Source organism: Mus caroli, chromosome 10, assembly GCF_900094665.2.
Source record: "Mus caroli chromosome 10, CAROLI_EIJ_v1.1, whole genome shotgun sequence".
In the NCBI taxonomy this organism is placed as follows: domain Eukaryota; kingdom Metazoa; phylum Chordata; class Mammalia; order Rodentia; family Muridae; genus Mus; species Mus caroli.
Window position 1 is genome coordinate 28308024 of NC_034579.1, and position 26417 is coordinate 28334440.

The 26417-nt window shown below is 36.9% G+C and overlaps 1 protein-coding gene across 3 annotated transcripts in view; it reads right to left on the reverse strand.

Moving 5' to 3' along the window:
- Nkain2 (sodium/potassium transporting ATPase interacting 2) overlaps nt 1-26417 on the reverse strand; it is a 1235726-nt gene that overhangs the window by 869157 nt on the left and 340152 nt on the right. Inside the window, exon 1 of one of the 3 annotated variants that reach the window (XR_003837745.1) lies at nt 3718-3808. The exons of the other annotated variants lie outside the window; for them this stretch is intronic. The gene's annotated coding sequence lies outside the window, so the exon portion shown is untranslated. Of the gene's footprint in view, nt 1-3717; nt 3809-26417 lie in introns of those variants that run through there. 3 annotated transcript variants of the gene reach the window in all.

A 26417-nucleotide genomic window follows, 5' to 3' on the forward strand; every position in this document is an offset into this window, starting at 1 on the left:
CGCCATTTCCTCTCACTCTTGTCTTCACTCTAGTTATATAACTACATAACAACTGCAAACTTCAATGTTTTGATATAGGACTATCTTCATAAAAACAACAACAACAACAATAACAACAACAGAAGTCTATTCCCAACAATAAAAGAACATTGGATGGAATCACCACCACTGACTTCAAGCTATCTGACAGAGCAATTGTGATTAAAACTGCATGGTACTGGTACACTGACAGACAGGTAGATCTGTGGAATAGATTGAAGACCCTGAAATGATCCCACACAGCTATGATCACTTGCTCTTTGACAAAGGAGCTAAAACCATCCAGTGGAAAGAAGACAACATCTTCAAAAATGGTGCTAGCTCAACTGGAGGTTACCATATTGAAGAATGCAAATTGATCCATTCTTGTCTCCTTGTACAAAGCTCAAGTCTAAGTGGATCAAGGAATTTAAAACCAGAGACACTGAAACTTATAGAGAAGAAAGTCTGGATCGAAGATATGGACACGGGGAAAACCCTATAGGTGGAACAATATGAACTAACCAGTACCCCCAGATTTCGTGTCTCTAGCTGCATATGTAGCAGAAGATGGCCTAGTCGGCCATCATTGGGAAGAGAGGCCCCTTGGTCTTGCAAACTTTATATGCCTAGTACAGGGGAATGCCCGTGCCAAGAAGTGGGAGTGGGTGAGTAGGGGAGCAGGGTGGCCAGAGACCTGGAAGGTAAGAAACTCTCAGGACTCAAAGGGAGGGACCTTAGATGAGATGCCCAACAGTAATGAGAGGGAACTTATACAGCCTACCTCCAGCAGGAAGACAAGGCATCAAATGAAGGAGGGGTTTGCCATCCCACAGTCAAAATTCTGATCCATGTTTGTTCCTGTCTGAAAGAATTGCAGAGATGGAAATGAAGAGGAGACTGAGGAAAAGAAGGTACAGGACAGGCTCAAACTGAGATCCAGCTCCAGGGAAGGTCTCAAGGCCTGACATTATTGCTGAGGATATGGAGTGCTCACAAAAAGGAATCTAGCATGACCTTACTCCAGAAGGCCCAACAAGCAGCTGAAAGAGTCAGATGCAGATATTTGCACCCAGCCAATGGGCAGAAGCAGCTGATCCCTGTTGTTGAATTATAGAAAGCTGAAAGAAGCTAAGGAGAAGGGTGATCTTGTAAGAGAACCAGCAGTCTTAATTAATCTGGACCCCTGAGATTTCCCAAACACTGGACCACCAAAAAGGCAGCATACACCAGCTGATATGAGACTCCCTCAAAATACATACAGTAAAGGACTTCTGGTCTGTGTTCATTCAAAGATGATGTACCTAACCCTCAAGGGACTGGAGGACCCAGGGAGTTTAGACGTCAGGTGTGGTGGGGGTGGTGACATCCACTGGGTGACAGGGGGTTGAGGAAGAGGTGTGGGATGTTCAGCAGTTGGAGGGTGGGTAGGGGTGGGAGTGAATAAAATCTGATGTGTAAAAATAAAATAAAATAAAATAAAATAAAATAATCCAATCAGCTTTTTAACCTTCTTGAGTTCTGTGTATTGTATCCTGGGTATTCTGTACCTTTTTTGGCTAATAGCCACTTATTAGTGAGTATATAACATGCATGTCTGAAATACCTCACTCAGGATGATATTGTCTAATTCTATCAATTTGCCTGCAAAACTTATGATTTCCTCATTCTTAATAGCTGAATAGTATTCTACTGTGTAAATGAACCATATTTTCTGTATATATTCATCCATTGTGGGACATCTGAGTTGTTTCCAGCTTCTGGCTATCAAAAAATAAGGCCGCTAGCACTGATTGCTCTTCCAAAGGTCCCAAGTTCAATTTCCTGCTGGCTAGTTTAATTTTAACTTGACACAAGCTAGAGTCATTTAGGAAGAGAGAACCTCAATTGAGAAAGTGGCCAACAAGATTAACCTTTCAACAAGCCTGAGGAGCTTTTCTTGATTGATGTAGAATAGCCTATTTTCCTGGGAGTGGTTCCCCCTGCACCAAGGACCGTGATCCTCGATGCTATAATAAATAAATTTGAATAAGCTTGGGGACTAGGCCAGGAAGCTCCATGGCTTCCAAATTTGCTCTTGCTTCCAGGTTATTGCCCCGACTTCCCTCAGTGATAGATTTTAATATAGAACCTATATAAAGAACCTAATATAAAGATTTTCCTAAGTTATTTGATTATTGAGTTTTATCATATCAGTAGAAACTCTAATTAAGTCACTGCCTCATTTCACTTATGTGAAGAATCTAAAAACGATTCAAACATATATACAGGAATAACAGTTACACTAGTTTAGCTAGATGAGACAAAAAGGAAGATATCAATCATTGTAGGGAAAATCCCATCTGAACTATAGTAAAAATATCTTTGAGTATAAAATAAAGCATATATAACATGATATAATTCATAATAATTTTCCATGTAATATATGCAGATATGGATAATAATTAAAAGCAATCTGGATATAAATACAACCACTTGTATTAAAAGAAATGTTACTTATAAAAAAGCAAATACACTGTTAATGCTTGTTCATGGTGGTCTTAGCACTGAGGAGACTGAAGTATGAAGTGTGATGTCAGCCCTGGGCTAAAAAGCACGCCTATGCTTCCAGACAAAAGCAAACAACAAAAGAAAACAGAGTATGTAAAACAGCTTTATATAATAAAAACTCCTTCCATGGGTATTTTGTTTCCCATTCTAAGGAGGAACGAAGTATTCACATTTCCTCTTCCTTATTCTTGAGTTCCATGTGTTTTGCAGATTGTATCTTGGGTATTCTAAGTTTCTGGGCTAATATTCACTTATCAGTGAATGTATATCATGTAGGTTCTTTTATGATTGGGTTACCTCACTCAAAATACCCATGGAAGGAGTTACAGAGACCAAGTTTGGAGCTGAGACAGAAAGAAGGACCATCCAAAGACTGTCCCATCTGGGGATCCATCCCATAAACCACTACTAAACCCAGACAGTATTGCATATGCTAGCAAGATTTTGCTGACAGGACTCTTATTTAGCTGTCTCTTGTGAGGCTATGCCAGTGCCTGGCAAATACAGAAATGGATGCTCACAGATATCTATTAGATGGAATACAAGACCCTAATGAACTGTTCTACTCATTCCAGCTCCTCATGTAAAATCTGCAAATGGAAGCTTCCAGCAACTCCAGCAAGTTGACCAGTGCCATTGCATCTCTCCATCAGTAATATATATCAAGGAAAGTCAGAGAGAGTCTTGACATAGCAAAGTACTGACAATGTGCTTGATAATAAACTAGAAGGGACATTCCTGCTGTGGCATGCTGGATGCTCCAGTACAGTGTATGGCTCACAGTCTTGACTACTGTTTCTGCTCCTGGACTACTGAAATGCAGATTTCTAAGATTATGCATTGCTGTCATTCAACCTTTAGATATAAAATCCCTCTTTTGGGAAATAACATAGCACAATTGGTAATCAGGATTATAAATGTGCTCACACCCAGAGAGCTGAAGGATTTTGGGGGGTGGTTTTGTTTGTTTGTTTTTATCAAATATTGACATCTTTCTGGTTTAGTCTTACTCACTGCCACACACAGCTGTCTCATTCCATGACCATGCCCATTTTATTTCTTTATGAGGCAACTTTTCCCTGTCTGCAAACTCACTTTTTTTTTACAGTGCCTCATTAGTGTATGGGATATATTTGTGCACATACAAACCATGAGTCTAGACAAATCCATGTCTCTGCCACTTTCAGACAAGCTTCAGAATACCATCTAGAACACTGCTTCCAAAGCATGTTTCTTCTTTTTTCTTTCTTTTAAAATTCTATAAAATATATACAGAGATAACATATAATATATGAGTACTCACCACATCTACAATTATACTTAGTATTTAGTACTTACTTGTATAAGTGCTATTTAGTTAGATCGTTCTGGTCATAACAAATAACAATAAGTTAATAACAGAAATAATGCTGAAATGCCAAAGTTGGTTACTGTTTCAAACAAGTTTTTTCCTCTCCTTAACTAATCAAGTTCATTAATGTAAAACTGTAACTTTTTTCACAATTTGGGAGCACAGTGAACTATAATATTCCCATATGACCATATCAATGATAGTCTTCCAAATAGATATTGAAAGGGATAGAATCCTCATTTGTACATACTTTGTGGCAACCTTAAATATGTTGAACACTATTCAAAGTCTTGTATTACCATCTTCTGTTCATCAATAGAAAACATAGAAATACCATCATTTACTTTCTTTTTCCTTATTTAGCTTCATTCTCATAACCTGGATATAATTACTGTTTGAGCTTTGTTGTCTACCATCAGTTCTTTATGAATTATCTAAAGGTTTTTTTTCACAAAAAATAGAACCTTATTATAAAAACTGCTTTGCAATATGATTTATGTTTGTATTTTATTAAATATTATCTTTATTTACATTTCAAATATTATTCCCTTTTCTGGTTTCCCCTCCAAAAGCTCCTTCCCCCTATTACCTCTCCCCTCCTCCTGATCACTAACCCACCCAATCCTGCTTCCCTGTCCTGGCATTCCCTACACTGGGACATTGAGCTTTCACATGACCAAGGGCCTCTTCTGCCATTGATGTCCAACAAGGCCATCCTCTGCTACATATGTGGCTGGAGCCATGGGTCCCTCCATGTATACTCTTTGTTTGTTGGTTTACTCCCTGGGAGCTCTGGGGGTACTTGCAAGCTCATATTGTTGTTCCTCCTATTGGGCTGTAAACCCCATCAGCTCTTTCAGTCCTTTCTCTAACTCATCCAATTGGGGACCCCATGCTCAGTCTAATGGTTGGCTGAGAGCATCCACCTCTGTATTTGTCAGGCACTGGTAGAGACTCTCAGGAGACAGCTATAACAGGCTTCTGTCAGCAAGCACTTGTTGGCATCCATAATAGTGTCTGGGTTTGGTGACTGTGTATGGGATGGATCGCCAGGTGGGGCAGTCTCTGGATGGTAGTTCCTTCAGTTTCTGCTCCACACTTTGCCTCTGTATCTGCTCCCATGAGTATTTTGTTCCCCCTTCTAAGAATGACCAAAGTACTCTCACTTTGGTTCTTCATTCTTCTTGAGCTTCATGTGGTCTGTGAATTGTATCTTGGATATTCTGTGCTTCTGAGCTAATATCTACTTATCAGTAAATGCATACCGTATGTGTTCTTTTGTGATTGGGTCACCTCACTAAGGATAATATTTTCTAATTCCATTCATTTGCCTAATAATTTCACAAAGTCATTGTTTTTAATACCTGAGTAGTATTCCATTGTGTAATGTACCACATTTTCTGTATCCATTCCTCTTTTGAGGGACATCTGGGTTCTTTTCAGCTTCTGGCTATTATAAATAAAGCTGCTATGTACATAGTGGAGCCTGTGTCCTTATTACATGTTGGAGCATCTTCTGGGCATAAGTCCAGGAGTCTTATAGCTGGGTCCTCATCTGTAAATTGTTTCATCTGCTATAACTTAGGAATATTGGAATATCCTGTTACATAGGAACAAATGCCAATGATTTTCCTTGGCTATTTGAAATCAATGCTGTGGGATAATTATGAAAGTTAGTAGGCATTAGAAAACTCCATTTAATATAATATTTATTTCTTCATTCATGAATTGCTAATGCTATATATATTTCCATTTTAATTGGTTTGATTGTTTTCAAACCTTTTTAAATTACACATGTATATGAGTATGTATATCCATTTGAGTGCAGAGTCCCACAGAGCTAGAAGAGGACATCACAGAACCTGCATCTGGAGTTACAGGCAGCAGATCAACTGCTTGATATGGGTGCTTCACTCAAACTCAAATTCTCTGGAAAAGAAGCAAGTGTTCCTAACTACTGAGAGGTCTTGTCAGCCCCAGCTGCTGTTGTTTTAAAAATATCTTTATGATAATTTTATTTTTATTGACATTAATGCAGTACACAACACAAATATATGTAATTTATAAATATATAAGAATTGTGGCAATCTAAATAGTATATTTAAATATAAAATATAGAAGCTCCTTTTCTATATACAATAAAGACCACATTTTGGAAGGGACAAAAAAAAGTTACAGTAATATAAAAAAATACTGTTATGGATAATTTAGTATATTCACTTTGTTTTAATTTTTACAAAATATCACCATTATTATCAAGAAGCACAGCAAGTAAGAAGATATCTCAAAAAGAGCTAAGACCAGACAAGCCTTCAAATCAGAGCTAACCTCAAACTTTTCAATGACGGTGTTCATTCTAAATTAAGATGAGAGGAAACAAGAGAAAGGTATTCAGAATAGCCATTTTAACTGTTCCATATTGCTATTTCTTTAAAAAAAAAAAAAAAAGAAGGTAGGGACAGAGTGGAAAAAGTGGACAGTTAGTGAAGTTAGTGGAAGAGTTTAAAATGATTTAAAAAATCATGTGGTTAATGAAAAAGAAAACAGCTGATGCCATTTTTATATTATTTCTATTTTTCATCATACCTCAAAACAGTAAGGAAAAGCATTCTATCCACTCTATTTAATATACACCTGTTTTAGAATATAGTATCCTGATTTCTCCAAGCTTAGATTATTCCACTGACTAGCTGTTATTCAACTAGAAGGCACTCTTAGAAAATTCCATGAATTACAGGGTCAGATAGTGCTTGCTCTATACTACTCTTAGTTCTAGTTAGACTATGAAGCTAAATATACTGGCCGTAAAACTGTTTCATGGCATAAAAAAATAATCGAGTCTAGAAGATGTAGATACACTTTTCAAACTGACCATTCTGTAATCTGGCTAACTATTTCACTGGTTTTTAGATAAGAAAATGTAAAATATTATAAACTCTTTAAGGTAAATCTCAACATATTTATACCAAGAACAGTCATTTTGCTCATAATTTTTTCATGGAATCAAATTATATATGTATGCTGTCATAAATCATCACTCACAATGGAACAAAAGGTAAGATTATGTCTAATTTATTTAGATACCTGAAAATTTTCTCTACCATGTGTAAGTTTTTAAACTTTTTTGAGAATTTCATATATGATTATTGTATTTACATTATTTCTATGTCCACATATTCTCCTCCAACTCCCCTTATGACCATAACTTTCTTTTCATATAAATGCACATACACATATATTATCATTGCTAGTATGTACAATTGTTTAGTGCTGACCACTGTGATATTGAAGCACAAATGTTGCAAAAGGGTGTTTGGCTTACAAATAAGTTTTGGTTTACAAATAAGTAACATTACTACCATTGTTTTAGTAATTCAAAAAATTTCAGCTAGGAATATAATACTTTTTACATGGATTTTCAATGTATTCTTTCAGTGTTTGATGCAATCAAAGATGTGTTCTAGGCAATGACAAGAGTTCCAACTTGTACAGAAAACATGATTAGATGGCATGAGTAAAAGCACTGTTGGATATCTTCCTGAAAAAATAGAAGCCAATGAATTCCTCCCCTTATTGATAGTTTAGGAAGTACGTGTGATACATTTATGTCCAATTAAAGAGATATATAAGGATTATTTCAGATGGTCAGTAATGCTTTAACATTGTCTAATAGGATGTTTTTATGGAAGAAATTGATATTATCTGTAGGAATTACAAAAGACTCTTTGAACAGGTTGAACACATGCACAGAAAGGAAACAGCTCCTGGAAATTGTCTTTTATAACTCTGTGAAGAATTGAGTTGTAATTTAGGATTGCTTTGAATCCGTATATGGCTTTTGGCAAGATAGCCATTTTTACTATATTAATCCTGACAATTCATGAGCATGGGAGAGCTTTCCATCTTCTGAGATTTTCTTCTAATACTTTCTTCAGAGACTTCAATTAAAATGGACCAGTTACCCATCTAAGCATGAGGCCTGATGCTCCAAATCATTTGGCCTGTTATTTGTCCAGTCTTGGGAATGATCTTTTTTTTTTTTTTAAGCATACAAGATGATCATTGTTTTCAAAGCATACAAATAGTGTGTCTAAGTATACATCTTAAGTCACCTAAAAATGTATAGTTAAGAAGACTAGTTTTCTTACATATTTATGTTGTCTAATTTATTTTAGAAATACAGAAACACAATTATAATGTGGAGTGTTAGGCCTTTAAAATTAGTTATGTAACACTGAGTATAGGTCTTGAATCAATGGAGAAAATCTGATCAAAGTAACTGAACATTTTCTTCACGGCAGCATATATATCACTTGTGGGAAGATAAATTCCCCAGACACAAACCTATTGACAACATTTTGTTCCCAGGCAAAATTCCAAAATTTCAATCAGCCCCTTTGTATTTTTTGATCACCAAGATTATATATGGCTCTGAAACCAGACAAGAACTTTCATTTAATCAGTATGCTAATTAACATTGTTGTGGTGCAGTATCTGAGGGTTGAGTGTTAATAGTGTGAATGTAGTTAGAACGAGAATTTTCTAGAAGACAAAGTGTTTGGCTCACATACAGAGACCCATAACAATTAGTGCCCTCAGGTTATTATTTCCTCATGAGGATGCAGAACAAATCCAAATTCTCATTCTGTGGTATCAGTCCCCATGCAGCAGCAGCAGGTTTTTATTCCCTCTTTTTAAGTTGGACATATGATGTAAGTTATTTCATATTAACATTGAAACAATTGCATCTTAAGAAATAATTGTGTCTCTGTTTATAGATTTATATCAATATCAAGTACTCACTACACACTGCATTTGGTGCTGAATATCTGGAGACATTACAAATATGTGTTTATTAGCTTTCAGTAAACATTTGGACACACACTACTTAATTTTTTTAAAGTTCAATACAATGCAGTGATAGGAATTGCAATATTTGACAAAAATAAATTTTATTTTTATTTATCTCTATCTACCTTTCAGACATGATGAAACTAATTTTTCTAAAGAATAGTATCTTTTCAAGCATTTTCTTCTACATAAACTTCATTAATAGAGTTCTTTTAGATTTAAATTACTTCCTAACGTTATTACTTGTTCCACATAACAGTCTTAATAACTTGCTAATTCAAAATAAGCACTCAAGGATCTTTTTGTGTCTTAAGGATAAGAAAAATCTCAGAAGAAGCTCTAAGCGGCTTTGTCAGTTTGTAAGGATTGAACCATGGTCGATTTAAACATATGAGCAAACACTTCAACTTGTATATGATTTGAAATCCAGGCACAGGATTAAAGATTTTTAAAAATGAAGATTTCTTCCCTATAAGACAAATCTATAGTAGAAAACCAGAGGCCTTTCAGTGAAACTGAGGACAAAGTAGCATCAGAAAAACTGTGACTTCCCTTGCTGAAGGGTTCACACTAAAGATTAGTCCAATATTTTAGCTGTGACACTACTGACATGTGTTACCCTAATTGTGGCTACCCTAAGCCTTATACCATGACTGGAAGCATCCCTGAGCTTTGCCAGAACATGCTTGTCCAGTAACATCTTTACTCTCACTCTATCAGCCATGTATATGTGATTGTCAATATTATTTCCCAATTCACCAAATATCTTCTGGCAACTCCTATTTGGATGATCATATTCTGAGCCTGGTTTCCTAACAGCACCATGACACCAGTACTTCTGTTCATGAAGCCTTTCTTTTCCTTTTTCTCACTCCCCCCCCCATGCCCCACTGAACTCCATGCTCTACTTTTTTTAGATAGATCCTCAAAGTGAAGCGTGCTGTACTTTGAAGATTTGTCTTGTCACAACATTCTAATCCTCTTGCCTTTGCCTCGCTCCCTAGTGTTCTGGTACTACAGTCACTTGCTTACCAGCCCTAGTCCACTAATCCAATTTTTAGGCAAAAGTGAATATAACTTATTTATTAAAGGAGAGAACTGCAAAGGCTAGTCAATATAATGAAATTGGTATCTATAAATAAGGATTGTTTCAAATCCAGTGTATTATAGATATTATTTGAGTTTCTTTTTATTTGTTAATAAAATGTTGTGCAGTGACTTTAAAAATCTGTTCTTTAAGGTCAGGGAACCTGATTTCAAATGTTATTTATCATATTTATAAACTGTGTGACCATTATTAGGTTACTTAAATTCCAATATAAATGGTCTTCATGCTAATGTAAAATAATATATATTTTCAATTCACACTGAAACGTATAGAAACAGCCCTTCCTGATGCTATGCCATATATTATGTCATATATTATGTCAGAAACCTATTATCTTTTACTAACAATAAAAGTATAAAATTTCATCAATAACCATTCTTTTACATCAAAATAGCTATGTTTTTTCTATGTTCAAAAATTAGAATAGAATATGGAATATATTCCAGATCTCGAGAAATTCAAGTTTACATTTATTTCAACTTAATTTGTGATAGAACAGTTTAAAACACAAGTGGTAGTAAATGTTTCCAATTTAGTTGGGCCTGGGTCCAACCAGGATGAAATCCTCTGAACACACCTGTGTGGGATTAGCTGAATTTGGTTAGCCTCTTTGAATATTTCTGAGGGATTTTAATTAAGTAATAAATACCACCCAAAATGTACATGACACCATTACTATGGAATGGGGTCCTGAACTGAAGGAAAATAGAAACTGAACCAAGAACAAATACAGGTCTTCCCCACTCCATGATTCTGAATGTAACATGACCTTAATCTCCTGTTGCCCGTTGCCATGACCTTCCTACCATGATGACATACACGAAAATAAACTTGAACTGTGAGCCAAGTAAAATCCTTCCTTGCTTAAGTTACTCTGTCTATTATTTTATCACAGTAAAAAGAAACACAGCCAAGGCATATGTGAGTATAGACCTTTCATTTTTGCATTTTTAACCTATAAGAACCTGGGTGTGTCTTCTCAAACACAATGGTTAAGGATTAAAAAAAAAGTACATTTTATATAGTTTAGGTTGATTCAGCTTCTTTGATCATACTAAATAATCTGTTTAAATCAGTATTTTCAAAGTATTACTTTCATTTTTAAAATTATACTTATTTGGAGGGGGCAGTACATATCAAGAGACCTATGTAGACTTCAGAGGACAACTACAGGAATCTGTGCTCTCCTTCACCAACCAGGGAGATGGTACTGAGGTAACTGGTATTTTTAACTACTTAGCTATATCACTAGTCCCTGTCCAATTATATTTTATGAAATAATCCCTAAAATTATTTTACCTAAGCAATTGTATTGCAAGAGAATATATATTATTGAAAACAAAGTAGTTGGAAAGCTATTTTTTTACCCAGTATTGACTAAAATCATACAAGACACACTGATTGTGTATACTAAAAAGCGATAGAGTACAAATCATTCAAGATGTCTGTCCCCAAGCATCTCCCTCCTGTTGTCTTATAACTAATGTAGAAAATTATGCTCATTTCCTTAAATTGCACTATAACAATGAAAATGTAACAAAAATGTTAAGCAGTCACCTTGCCAGGATGCAAGTATCCTGTATTTTACTAAAAAAAAAAAAATTATGTCTTCCCTTTTATTAAATAACACCTTGCAGAATATCCTTGGTTCATCCTCTCTCAGTAACTCCTGGAGCAATTTAATCAGCCATCACTTCCAGATAACTAAGTCAGAGATCATGAGAGTATAATCCATCCATCAGTCAGAACAGGATATTGGTGAATAATATCGAAGACATCCGTTTTCCACTAAATGTTAGCTCATCAGGGGTTTTTCCAAATTCTAAAATCCCTTTATTAGCAAGTCCTGGTTACAAGATAGGCTTCCTCTAGCAGCAAGGTAGTGGCCACCAGGACTTGCTAATAAAGGGATAACCTGTAGTATGTAAAAATGGTGATAGGAAAGGACACTGATATTTGTAAACTATCCAGAGATAATTTATGCACCAGTGTACTAGGTGTAGGGTTATAAGTTTCTTGTTCATTCTGACTTAGTCAGGCTGTTGACCTCATCCAGCCATTCTGAATTTAAACAAGGTTTAGTCCACTTATGAACAAACCAAAATTAGAGCAGATAGCATAACTCACAAACTGACTTGTATCTAATCGGCTTCTCTAATTTGGCAATGTCATCTTTGTGACATCTAAACATTAAAAAAGATTTATTTCAGCCAATAGTTAAGCTTAATTGTTGTTTCTAGGAGAAAAAGACAATGAATTTCTACCAAAATTTCATGATTTCTTTGTCCTAAAGGTATTTAAGTTCTCAAACATAATTAGTTATCATTGACTAACCAAAATATTGATATCTACTTAGTTGTCTTGTAGTGGATTTGAAATAGTTTTCTAAGTCATTTTAATAAAAAAATAATTTTACAGAGAACAAATATGGGTAAGAATTGATCCGCAGCCTTGTGCTAAAGAATTTGTAAAGAAAACACATACCATGTAATTTCTATGATATAAGTGCAATACTCCAGTAAACACATCTGTTGAAGATGACCATGGAAGAAACCTTAAGGAACAGGTAAGTTTACAGCAGAAAAGCTGATATACTTTCAGAAACAGCATGATTACAGAATTGCTAAGTGTTCAACAGTAACTAAAAGCAATTTAGAATTAGGACCTAAGGATAAGGAGCAGAGGTCTCAGAATCAGCAGGTCTGGAGAACCAATCATTAGAAAAATCTAAGCATCATGATTTCCAAAATAATAATATGTCATTCAGTAACTTTTCTAATTAGCCCACAAAATGGTCAGGCAGATGTTAACTGCCAGAGAACTAAACAGCTATCCATTAATTTTTATGATGTTAAAATGTCTTGGGTCCATTACATTTCTCATTACTGTGATCAAATACCAAACCAAAAGTAACAGAGGAGGAAGCTTACATTGCCTCACAGTTTAAGAAGGAATTCAGTCTATTATAGCCAGGAAGCCATGGGAAGTAGAATGTGATGCAACCGTTCCCTTTGCATCCACAGTGTATAGAAGAATGGATGAGAAGCAGAGCTGGGCTGTATAATCTCAGGCAGTCTTCCAGTGACCAAGTGGTTCAAGTAAAGCTCCACTTTCAAAATAGCATCACCACTTAGAGATCAAGTATTCAAATGAAGATGTTTTTAGGAGATATTTCACATTCAAGCCAAATAGTCCTTTTATACTGTATCAAATCACAGAAATCATGATGAAATCCCAGAGTTATAATGTTTTACCTTGGTGTTTACAATCAAGCAGGGTCAAATATGAATGTTGTAATTACTTGCTATTATTTGCTTTATCAACTAAAATGCTGCTGCCAATCCAAAACTTTCCTACCAGTTCTCTTTCTAGCTTTTGCTTTTATTCACAGAAGAATAACATCCCAATCTCCCTAGGTTAATGAGATATTCTCCCAAATTACAGCAATGAGATCTCTAGGCCCAGGGTTTCCTACTGGTGTGGTATCACATGATGACATGTATTCATGGATACAAAGAGAGTGTAACTTTAGATTTGACTTTCAACCAATAGTCCAGCTGTTATAACAGTAAATTTGACAATACCCTGGGGAACAAGTAAGGGTGATGTTTAATGCAAACTAGCTTGTGGGAAAATATGATCACTTCCTATTACAAAGCAATAAAATATTAAAAAGGATTCCTTGGGGACATATTTAATGAATATTGATAAAGTTGATAGCCCGGGGAGTTGTATCCTAACCTAAGTAGAATACAATATTAGAAAAATTGTAGGTCAGCTATTTCCATCAAAATTATGTAGAATGTGAATAATATAGTTGAACTAGAATACACACTAGAATATGTATTCTGAAATTAGGCAACTCTGAGGTTCTAAATCTATATTCTGTCTCATTTATTCTAACCATGTAGATTTTATTTTTACTTTTTATATTTGTTTATTTTATTTTGTGTATATTAATGTTCACCTGAATGTACGTATTGCAAAATGTTCCTGCTTATGGGTGGTTTTAAGAACATACTAGTGCTAGAAACTGAACTGTGATCCTTGGCAAGAAGAGCAAATACTTGTAATCATTGAGATATCTCTCCAAACCTGTACATGTAAATTTTTAAAGATTATCTATTTCTCTCTCTCTCTCTCTCTCTCTCTCTCTCTCTCTCTCTCTCTCTCTCTCTCTCTCTCCCTACCTATCTACCTATGTATATACCTGTATACAGTAGCAAACTATATATATGCATATATACATATATGTATATGTTTGTTATAGTAATACAATGAGTAGCTAATAATACAAGTGATATACAAAAATGGTATGGGCTTAGAATGCATCACAAGAATATATGAATGTCTCAGTTTGAACCTATAATGATCTTGCTCATGAATACATACTTAAAACAGAGAAACCTCTAATATTTTTTTAAAAAAACAGGTCAAATTAATATGGCAGTGTTATATTTTGAAATAGAATGGCCCTCATAGGGTCATGTGTTTCACTGTTTGATCCCCAGTTAGTGTAAATTTTAGGAAGGATTAGAGGGTTTGGCCTTGTGGAGTAACAGTGGACTTGTTGGAAAAGGTATGTTACAGGGTATGGGATCTGAAGTTCCAAAAGCTCATAATAGCCGCCCCCTCTCTCTTTCTGCTGTCTCCAGATTCAGAGGTGGTACAGCTCTTAACCATTTCTCCAGGACCATGCCTTCCTACCTACCACTATACTCTCTCACCTCTGAAACTGTTAGCAAGTCCCCAAGTAATTGTTTTGTCTTATAAGTTGCCTCAGTCATTGTGTCTCTCTTCCATAATAGAGCAGTGACGAAGACAGTCAGTGTGAAGACATCCTAGAAGCAGGAAAGTCTAAACTTATATAGTAGGTAAATTCTTCTTTAGATAAATTCTGTGATTCATAATTCCACAGACATTTTTAGGTAAATTGACATCATGTAGTTTAGCAACTTTGAACCATGGGGATTATCAAAGATGATCCCCTAAAGAGTCTAAAAATGTCTAGCACAGAACAACAAAGTTAATCAACTAGTTTTAAATAGCTTAATTTCATAGATGAATGAATGGGAATTTATAGAAATAACTTGTTATATCTATATTAATAATGTTGTATGAACACAATCTTAAGCACACATATTTAGATAATGATGAATCATTGCAAAATAGCTCTTATATAATAAATGTAACAAAACATCTAGACATAGGACTGAGAAGATGAAAAAGTTTCTTCATTGTTGATTCTTAAAAAGGATTGTCATCTGTGACAATAATTTGGCCTAAAACTCACTATCTAGCACAGGCTGATCTGGGACATGTGGTGATTATCTGCCTTCTCCCAGTAAGTGCTGGGCTTATAGATGGGATTCACCAGCATACTTGTCTTAAGCATTCAAGTAGGTTTGTTTGTTTGCTTCTAAACTTTATATTTTTTAAATTATTGTAGCATTCATACATACATACATATATACATATGTCAGCATAAACTGATGTGGTATATACATTCTTTCTATCACAGTATGGCAGGATTTAAAACTAGAGCATCAAACATGGGAACCCGTACATTTGACTGACTGTGGGCTTGCATGCCAGCACCAGTGATCATTCCCATTGAAGCTAAAACTAACAAAGCAAAAAACCTTATCTTCTATCTTCCATACCTTTCATCTCCCACCCTTGTTCTTCATAGTAAGCAAAAGAAAACATGGAACATCTAATCTCCTATAGATTTGTATTCTTTAATTAGTTTTGGAACTAACATACAGACAATATTTCTAAGAAACATGAACTAATAGAATATATCAACTGCCTCGACATTGTACATCACATTGTAAAAATATCTTTCTGATTTTGGTAAGAAATACAAAAGTTTTAAAGGAACCAAATGACAAAAATCTAAAACACAAATAATTTCAATCTTTTAGTAGAAATGGATAATAATTACTGACATGCCTAGAGAATACATCCCTAAGTTCTCTGTTTGATGTCTTGTTACATTTATTATGTAAGTGCTATTCTGCAATAATGTACCATTTTATTACCTAAAAATGTGTACTTAAAGTTGTGTCCATATAATATTATCAATGTAGTTATAACTACCTATGTTCTGTAGCATACTGACAATGTCTTTGATCATGTTAACAATAATAATAATACCACCTAACATTTCACTGAGGTTGACTATAGCCCAGGTACTCTTCTAGTTATTTTATACTTACCACATTATTTGATGGTCATAATAATCTTATGAAATAGAAGTTAAGCATTTACTCCTGGTACATAGCTAGGAATATGAATTCTGGGTATAAACTATACTGAGATGCTTTAAAGTTAATTCTTGTAACTATTGCATTGTTGTGTTTATTTCAACAACCTCAGCAGCATGATTACTACAAAAGATGATCATCTATATAAACAGAAAACAGAAAACCTTCTCACCTGGGACTATATGTTTCTAGGGTTGTATGTTCATACTACTCATATAGATGGGCAGACATATAGGCAGACAAGGAGGTAGAAAGACAGAAGGATAGACAGAAAGAATTGTAAGTCAAACATGAATTAATGAATTTAGTCAGGGAGAGGGAACTCAACAACTTCAAGTGAAATTTAAAACTGCCCAGAGGGAATCCTGCAGCTAAGAACTATACAACATTTATAACATTTAAGCAGATGAGAATTAGGGGCTATAAGACTTTAGAATTCATACTGGCAGGAAGCCTCAAGCTGTGATGATAAAAGAAAACAAAATGATGCAAATTTAAGTGGGTTAAATAGAGAGAAAATCAGTAGGGGGTTTCTTTAATCAAGCCAAAACTGTGAGGAGAATAGAGGTTGATGATGTGTAAATGGTTAACAATTTTATATCTACTGAGATCAGCTCTATTCAGGTGATTTTTTTCTTAGTGTGTAAGTTCGTGGTAGCTTAATGTGTTAAAGCAAGAATATGTAGGGTTGTAGGAATCATTTGCTGTCCACATGAAATAAGTTTAAAAAGCTAAAGGGAAATTTAAATATCATCCTCAAACTACACCAAACGAAAATCAAAAGAGAAACAAAAGAGGTTAATTAAGTTTGCTTCATCGCTCTAAATGTCACTTACATAAGCTTGAATAAGATAATTATTTAGAGGCAGAATATGCAGGGCAACAAAGAAGCCTAATTTGGAATGTCCCTCAGAGGACAGAACTTCAGAAAATAATGTGTCTCTAGGCTTTCCCTTTAGGGAAACAAACAAACAAACAAACAAAGAGATCAGTAAAGACAATGAACTATGTTCATCACTAAAACACTTTACAGAAAATAATTTATCATATACATTCTAAACCTTTGATCATCTCTGTCTGTTCTTATTATATTTGGAGATAAGGCCAATCACAAACATAATCTCAATTTGACATCCCTGGAGAAAGCTACAGAATATGGCTAATTAGAATTTCAAGTCTTTGAATTGTTAGACATCTCACAAGAACACCATTGTTATAGGCTTTGTTGGAAGATACCTTGGATGCAACAGATTATGTGTTCTGTGGGAAGGCAAAGTAGAAGAAGTTGGTTTCAACCTTTTGGAAACATCTTTGTCACTTGGCAAACAAATGTAGTGAACATTATACCATGTTATAGAAATTGTTATAAATGGGAGTTTAAGGTAATGAGTACTGGGGGAAATAAACATGCAAAAATATGAGGTGTTAAGTAAACATGAGGCCCTGGAAGAGTCTGAATGTGGGATGACTAATGGTAAGAGTTTGCAATAAGAAGAGATGAAGGGGTGGATCATACAGGGAAGGCAGAGTAAAGAATTAAACACACTCCAAAGGCTTTAGATTGGCAGATCTTCTTGGAAAAAATGCTTAAGTGTATTTGTCAATGGGGAGGTGACAACAATGATTCCGAAGGGGGAGATTTAGGCCAAGGAGATCAGAAAACAGTCTTGTGCTCCAGAGTAACAGAGAGCATGCTGGGTTGTTTTGAATGATTATGAAGTGTGGCAAAGAAATATTCCAAACAATCAAGTAACTTCAATAATCTTTGCAGTCTAATAGAGACAAAATGTGTATTTTTATTTAAATACACATACTTTAGTTACAAGGATACAAATATTTTTATGATATAGACTCTATCTAAAGGAAGACTTTTGCTTTCATACCTGACACTTTTCAGTTAACACATATAGCATATGGTTAGAGTCTACTTAATTGATATTCCTGAAATTTAGTCTTCAGTTACTCCTTTGGTATAGTGAATTATATTGTAATCCCAGTACATGGTGTAGTATGTAAATTCCTCACTTCCCATGGTGCATTGCATAGGTTTCACATAGAACTCAGCTATTTAATATTCATTCAGCTTGAGACACGTTTTACATTTTTTTTTTTTTGTATCATATGGGCCTTTCTGGCTGGTCATTTCTCCTGGGACATACTCCTAGCTGTTCTGCTCCAGTGAAGATATCATATCTTGACCCATCCTAGAGGTTCTGCTGCCCTCAGAGCAGTTGATAAGAACCGCCCTCCCCCCATCTCCAAAGTCCCAGAGCTGCCGCTGGGAGCCTGGTGGGCTCGGGACACATCACCTACCAAAAACCCACCCTCCTGAATACTACTTCCCTATGTCCCTTCTGCCCCTTCCACCAGGTCCTTTCTGTTGAGGCAGACTCCTAGCTGGTCTGCTCCCATGAAGACACCATATCCTGATCCATCCTAGGGGACCCTTTGCACTCAGAGCAGTTGAGGATCCACTGAACTAAGCAGATGAAGATAAGCTGCATTTAGAGCTCAACTGCTCCACTGAAGACGAAAGAGTCTGAAGGCCTCCCAGGAGATCTACTGCAGCCAGAGCAACATATCAGCAGCTTCTCTGAAACTGTGCCCCGAGTCTCTGAAGAGCCCCAAGTTGTAAGGTTCCAGGGCTGGAGGCCTACCTGGAGACCTGAATCAACCCACAGAGAGAAGAGATAGATTCTAGGCAGTCACTCAGACAGACAAACACCAAGGATCTCCAGATGGGGAAAGGCAAGTGCAAGACCATAAGAAACAGAAGCCAAAATACATGAGCATCATCAGAATCCAGATCTCCCACTATGACAAGACCTGAATACACCAACACACCCAAAAATCAGGAATCTGTCCTAAAATCCTATCTCATGAAGATAATAGAGTCCCTTAAGGTGGATATCAATAACTCACTGAAAGAAATACAGGACACTTGAAAACAGGTTTAGAAATTAAATAAAGTGATCAAACATCTAAAAGTGGAAGTTGAAACAATAAAGAAACACAAATGGAGGGAAACCTGGAAATGGAAAAAATAGTAAAGAGGTCAGAAATTACAGATTAAGTATCACCAACAAAATACAAGAGATAGAAAGGAGAATCTCAGGTGTAGAAGATACAGTAGAAGAGACTGACACAACTGTCAAAGAAAATTAAAAACATAAAAAAAAAAAATCCTAACCCAAAGCATCCAAGAAATTCAGGACAAAATGAAAAGACCAAATCTAAGAATAATCCGAATAGAGTAGAACAAAGATCCCCAGTTCAAAGGACCTGAAAAAGTCTTCAACAAAACCATAGAAGAAAACTCCCCCAACCTAAAGAGAGAGATGGACAAAAGAATTGATTAATGAGATCTCATGAAACAGGAAATCTTCTGTAAGGCAAAGGACATAGTCAATAAGACAAGTCAGCAACCTACAGTTTGGATAAAAATCTTCACTAACCCCACATCAGATAGAGGGCTAATATAAAAAGTATGTAAAGAACTCAAGAAGCGAATCACCAAAAAAACCAAACAACCCAAACAAAAAAAATGGTGTATGGAACTAAATGTATATTTCACAACTGAGGAATCTCAAATGGCTGATAGGCACCTAAAAAACTTTCAAAGTCCTTAGTGATCAGAGAAATGCAAAGCAAATGACCCTGAGATTCCACCTTATGCCAATCAGAATGACTAAGATCAAAACCTCAGGTGACAACACATGTTGAAAAGGATGTGGAGAAAGGGGAACATGTCTCAACTGCAGGTGGCATTGCAAACTCCTACAACCACTCTGGAAAACAATCTGGAGTTTCCTCAGAAAAGTGGAAATAGATTTAACTGAAGACCCAGCTATACCACTTTTGGCAATATAACCAAAAGATGCTCCACCATACCACAGGGGCACATTTTCCACTATGTTCATAGCAGACTTATTTGTGATAGCCAGAAGGGGGAAACAACCCAGATGTTTAGATAAGAAGAATAGATAAGAAAATGTGGTTTATTTACACAATGGAATACTACTCAGCTTTTAAGGAGGACATCTTGAGTTTTGCAGGCAAATGGATGGAATTAGAAAATATCATCCTGAGTGAGGTAGCTCAGACCCAAAGGAGTATTGTGTACTCACTAATAAGTGGATATTAGCAAAAAAAAAAAAAAGTACAGAATACACAAAATACAGTCCACAGAACTTAAAAAGGTCAACAAGCTGAAGTACCCAAGTGAGGATGCCTCAGTTCCACTTGAGAGGGAGAAAACAATCACAAGCAGGGAGGGAGGGAAGGAAGGACCTGGGAGGGAACATGGATGGGGGGGGCCACTGGGGTGGGAAGTGGGGAACCATATCTGGTATTGGTTGACGGATTAGGAATGAATGCCTAAGGGCCAGCAGAAAGAGTGGAAATATGCAACCCCAGGAAGTAGGAGGTTTTCGAACACTTCCAGAATGCACCAAAGACCTGGGAATTGAGACACTCTCAGGACTCAAAGGGAGGGACCTTAGATGAAATGTCCAATAGTAGGGAGAGGGAATTTGTAGAGCCCTCCTCCAGCAGGAATACAGGACATCAACTGAGAGATGGGGTTGCCATCCCACAGTCACACCTCTGACCCATAATTGTTCCTGTCTGAAAGAATTACAGGGATGGAAATGGAGAGGAGACTGAGGAAAGGAAGGCCCAGCACAGGCCCAAAGTGGGAGTAGCATGACCACACTCTGGGAGACACAACAAGCAGTTGAAAAAGTCAGATGCAGATATTTGCACCCAACCAATGGACAGAAGCTGCTGACCCCTGTTATTGAATTAGGGAAGGCTGAAAGGAGCTGAGGAGAAGGGTGACCCTGTAGGAGGACCAGTAGTCTCAATTAATCTGAACCCCTGAGATCTCTCAAACACTGGGCCACCAAATAGAGAGCATTCACCAGCTGATATGAGAACCCCAACACATACAACAGAGGACTGCTGGGTCTGTGTTGATTCAGAGATGAGGCATCTAACTTTCAAGAGACTGGAGGCCCCAGGGTGTTTAGAGGTTAGGTGGGGTGGGGGTGAGGACATCCACATGGAGACAGTGGGGTGGGAAGTATGTATGGAATATGGAACAGTCAGAGGGTGGACCTGGAGGGGAATAAGTCAAACGGTGGACAGGGGGCAAATAAAATATGGAGTGTAAGTAAGTAAGTAAATAAAACAATTTAAAACATGAGGTACAGGTCTAAGCAGAACCCTTAAAAGCTGCAAGAAGGTGAGGAAGAGGGTGACCTGAGGGCAGACCTGCAGTCTTAATTAATCTGTACTCCTGAGATCTCTCAAACACTTGACCACCAACCAGAGAACATATACCAGCTGATGTGAGTCCCCCAACACATATACAGCCAAGGGCTGCCAAGTCTGTGTTCAGAAAAGATGTATCTAACCCTCAAGAGACTGGAAGCTCCAGAGAGTTTAGAGGTCTGGTGGGGTGGGGACATCTTTGTGGAGACAGGGGACAGGGAGGAGGTATAGGATGCTGAGCAAGGGGAACAGACCTCCATTGTTGGTGGAAGTATAAACTTTTATAGACACTGTGGAAACCAATATAGAAGTTCCTTAGAAAACTGAGAATCAATCTACCTGATGATCCAGCTATACAACTCTTGGATATATACCCAAAGGTACAGTCTACCATAAGTGCAGGTGCTCAAATTTGATCATTGTGGCTCTATTTAAAATAACAAGAAACTGGAAACAACATAAATGTCCTTCAATAGAAGAATCGATAAAGAAAATGTGGTACATTTACATAGTGGTATATTACTCAGCTGTTTAAAAACATAACATCATGAAATTTGCAGGCAAATGGATGGAACTAGAAAAACAATCCAGTGTGAGGTAACCTCAGATTAGAAAGATAAAGTGGGTATGTATTACCTTACAAGTGGATTTTAGCCATCAAGTAAATGATAACTAGGCTATAGTCCATAGACCCAGAGCAGTTAGGTAAAGAGAATGGGTCTGCTGGGGACCAGCGATCTCCTTAGGAGAGGGAAATAGAATATATTTTATGGGCAATTAGGGGTTAGGTAGGAATGGGAGCAGAGCAATTAGAAGGGGGTGGGAAATAGGGTGGAGGGGGAAAGTTTATGAATTAAGAGGCTTATGGGATGTGATGTGGAAACTAAGAGCAGTGGAAACTTTCTGGACTGTCAGAAGGTGATCCCAACGAGAACTCCAAAGTAAAGGGAAATATGGAGATCAAATGGTCATTTCTTGTTACCAGGTATCTTAGTCAGGGTTTCTATTTCTGGACAAAAGATCATGAACAAGAAGTAAGTTGGGGAGGAAAGGGTTTATTTAGCTTGCATTTCCACATTGCTGTTCATCACTGAAAGAAGTCAGGACTGGAACTCAAGCAGGTCAGGGAGCAGGAGCTGATGCAGAGGCCATGGAGGGATGTTATTTAGTGGCTTGCCTTCCCCTGGCTTGCTCAGCCTCCTCTCTTATAGAACCAAGACTACCAGTCCAGAGATGGTCCCACCCACAAGAGGACCTCCCCACTTGGTCACTAATTGAGGAAATGCCTTACAGCTGGATCTCATGGAGGCATTTCCCCAACTGTCACTCCTTTCTCTGTGATAACTCCAGTCTGTGTCAAGTTGATACAAAACTATCCAGTACACCAGGTGATGCTTCCAGTGACAGTACCAGGTTGAATTCAATTGACTTATTAGCCAAGGGCATCCCATTGAAATTCTCAACCATCCCATTACTAAAACAAAGTGTTGCTTTCTACAAAGTAATAATATGCAGTGACTGGGTGGAAGGCTTGGTTTTGCTGAGGACAATCCCCACCCAATTCATTAAACATAGAGAGGTAGAGCTGGTGGCTACATGGAGCAGCACATACTCTACATCCTAGTTGGTTTGGTGATATGAGAAGGTAGTCTTTAGGCTATTGAAAAGAGAAAGGTGGATACAAATCCAGTCTCTAAACTTTTGCCCTACAATCTGCCCTGCCTGCAAAAAACATGCTGGAGTAAGGTGGTAAAAAAGTTGTGGGAATGACCAACCAATATTTGATTTGACTTAAGGCCCACTCCATAAGATAAAACCCACATACTACACCACTTGGATGAGCAAGAACCAAGGACTAGATAACCTAAAGACCCAGAGTAAATCCAAGTAGCACCTGGTATTCCCAGTGGTATTCTGCTATACTCATAGATCAGTGCCTCATACAGGCATCATTACAGAGGATTCTCCTAGCAGCAAATGGGAACAGATCCAGAGGAGTAAAGTCAAACATTATATGCAGAGAGTCTAAATGGGATCAAATTTCTCCCCTCAGGACCCAGAGAATCCCACAGAAGAGGAGACTGAAAGAGTGTAAAAGCCAAAAGTGATGGATGTCATAAGAAAAACAAGGCCCTCTGAATCAGCTAGACAAGGCATATTTGTGCTCACAGACACTTAAGCAGCACTCAAGGGCCTACGCAGGTCTCTATTAGATCCTCTGTATACTTATTATTGTTATTAGCTTAACATCCTTAGTGAAACTTCTGACCATGATAAAGGAGTGGGTCTCTGACTCTTGTGCCTGGTCTTGGTACTCTTATCCTCCTCTTGTATTGCAATGTTTAACTTTGTATGATACTTTTTGCTTCAGATTACCACATTTTTTTTTCATGCTTGTTTTTAATCTCTTAGAAACCTGTTCTATTCTAATGAGAGGCAGAAAGGGTGTGGATTCCAAGAGAGCGGGGAGTTAGGAGGGTACTTAGAGAAGTAGAGAGGTGAAACTATAATCAGGTTATATTGTATGATTAAAAATCTATTTTAAATAATAGGAAAAATTAAAAAGATAGAAAACAGATAACATGATATAAATGAACAAAACATACACTAGGATATGTGCGCATGTGTGTGTGTGTGTGTGTGTGTGTGTGTGTGTGTGTGTGTGTGTGTCTGTTTTACATCAAGCTCTTTAAGAAGAGAGACCTTGGAAAGGAAACATTTTGTTACAATGATCACTTTTCAAATTACTATATGTGTGAGGCTGGGCAAATTGCGTAAATTATATACTTTAAATATCTTGCCTATATAGTGGGGATAAGAATGTTACTATCTAAAGTCATATTGAGAAGTATTTTTAAATGCTAATGTCTATCAATCAACTCAGATTGATTTATTGTCATAAGTTTTGCTTGATATGTAAGAACCTGTATGAACCTAGATAATAGCCAATCCCCTCTTCCTAGAGAAGAAAAGAAAGCAGTAACTATCATTGACACTTTGAAGATTTCTGCATAAGCTGTGTACCTTGATTTGGTTGTGTGGGGAAGGAGAAAGAAAGGCAATCTAGACAGATGCTGAGGTAGCATACACTTGTAAACAATTGGAAGGTTGGCTTTGGATGACCTATTGAGACCAGAAATATAAGAAAAGCACTTGGAACATACTCTGTTGGAGGAGGATGAGGAGGACTAGGAGGATGAGGACCAGGAGGATGAGGAAAAGAAGGATGAGGACCAGAAGGATGAAGACAAGAAGGATGAGGACCAGGAGGATGATGATTAGGACAAGATTAAAGAGGACAAGGAAGAGGACAAGAACAAGGGGGATCAGGAGAACGAGAAAGAGGAAGAAAAGGTGATGATGACATCCCAAAAGGATAAGAGAGAGAAAGCCAGTAAGGGCAAGGAGAAGAAGGAAAAATAAAAAGAGAGAAAGAGGCATTCTTTTTAAAAGCCACTGGGAAATGGAATAAAGACACAGGGAACTGGAAATGTGCAGTCATATCCTGGTTTTACTCTAGCACCTTAGCAGCTAGCATAGTATCTCGCTTGCTTTTAGATTGGCCTGAAAAGTTTGATTCTCCTGCTTAGATCTCTCAAGTGCTGGGATTAAATGTAAGCGAACTGCATTCTCAGCTTTTATTTAAGTCACTTGGAAAAGATCACAATTCTACAATGAGCACACGAAATTTGCCTTCTTCTAATCACCATATATGGTTCCTGGGCATATTCATTTGTTTGTTTTCAAATAAGTTCATTTGAGGAGGATTAATGAGGGCATGGGATATAGAGCATGAGAAGAGTTGAGAGGCATATAAGGGTTGAAAGTGACAAAGGGAGTAAGAGACAATGTAAATTTTGTATTCATACCTGAAATTCTTGTTATGCTGATTAGGCTATATTTAAAACTAGTTGATTTCTAACTACCAATTTGCTGTATGACATTAGTTTCTTCAGAAAATCAGGGCACCATTCCAGATTTACAGATCCAGAAAATGTAATCTAGCCATGATACTGAAATTTACCTCTGTGATACAATGAAATGATTTTACCAAAAGGGGTTAATTATATTTTACATGTGAACTTCAGTTCATCCTCTTATCATAAGCTTTTACATAAACCAATGCCAGAGAGAGCTAAAGCAATATCTAGTACAATAACAGAAGTATTTAGGATAGCTAATAGTTATGTCAAATCTGAGCCTTCTGAGAATATTTTTTTCTTTAATTTGTAGTGGTCCATAAAATACTAATGGCCTACAAGTATGGAAATCACCATAGATAAACGTGACAAGATATGAAATTCATTTTACATTTCCAAAACAATAACACTGACTCTGTTGAGTGAATACAGATCAACAAGGAAGGAGATAACAGTGACTTTAATTTTGTATATGAATCTAGGACAAAATTAAATTGCTGGGAAATGTGTTTTTTTAAAACAAATTCATCTCCGTATAATTAAGAACAAAATTGATAAGCTCTCTTAAATCCTATTCACAATTATTATTTATTAAACACAAAGAAGATGTGCCTTGTAAAGTTTTTTGTTTGTTTTTTGTTGTTTTTTAATTAGGTATTTATTTCATTTACATGTCCAATGCTATCCCAAAAGTCCCCCACCCGCTCCCTCACCCACTCCACCATGCACCCACTCCCACTTCTTGGCCTTGGGATTCCCCTGTACTGAGGCAGATAAAGTTTGCATGACCAATGGGCCTCTTTTTTCACTGATGGCCAACTAGGCCATCTTCTGATACCTATGCAGCTAGAGACACGAGCTCCGGAGGGTACTGGTTAGTTCATATTGTTGTTCCACATATAAGGTTGCAGACCCCTTTAGCTCCTTGGGTATTTTCTCTAGCTCCTCCATTGGGGGCCCTGTGATCCATCCAATAGCTGACTGTGAGCATCTACTTCTGTGTTTGCTAGGCCCCAGCATAGTCTCACAAAAGACAGCTAGATCTGGGTCCTTTCAGCAAAATCTTGCTAGTGTAT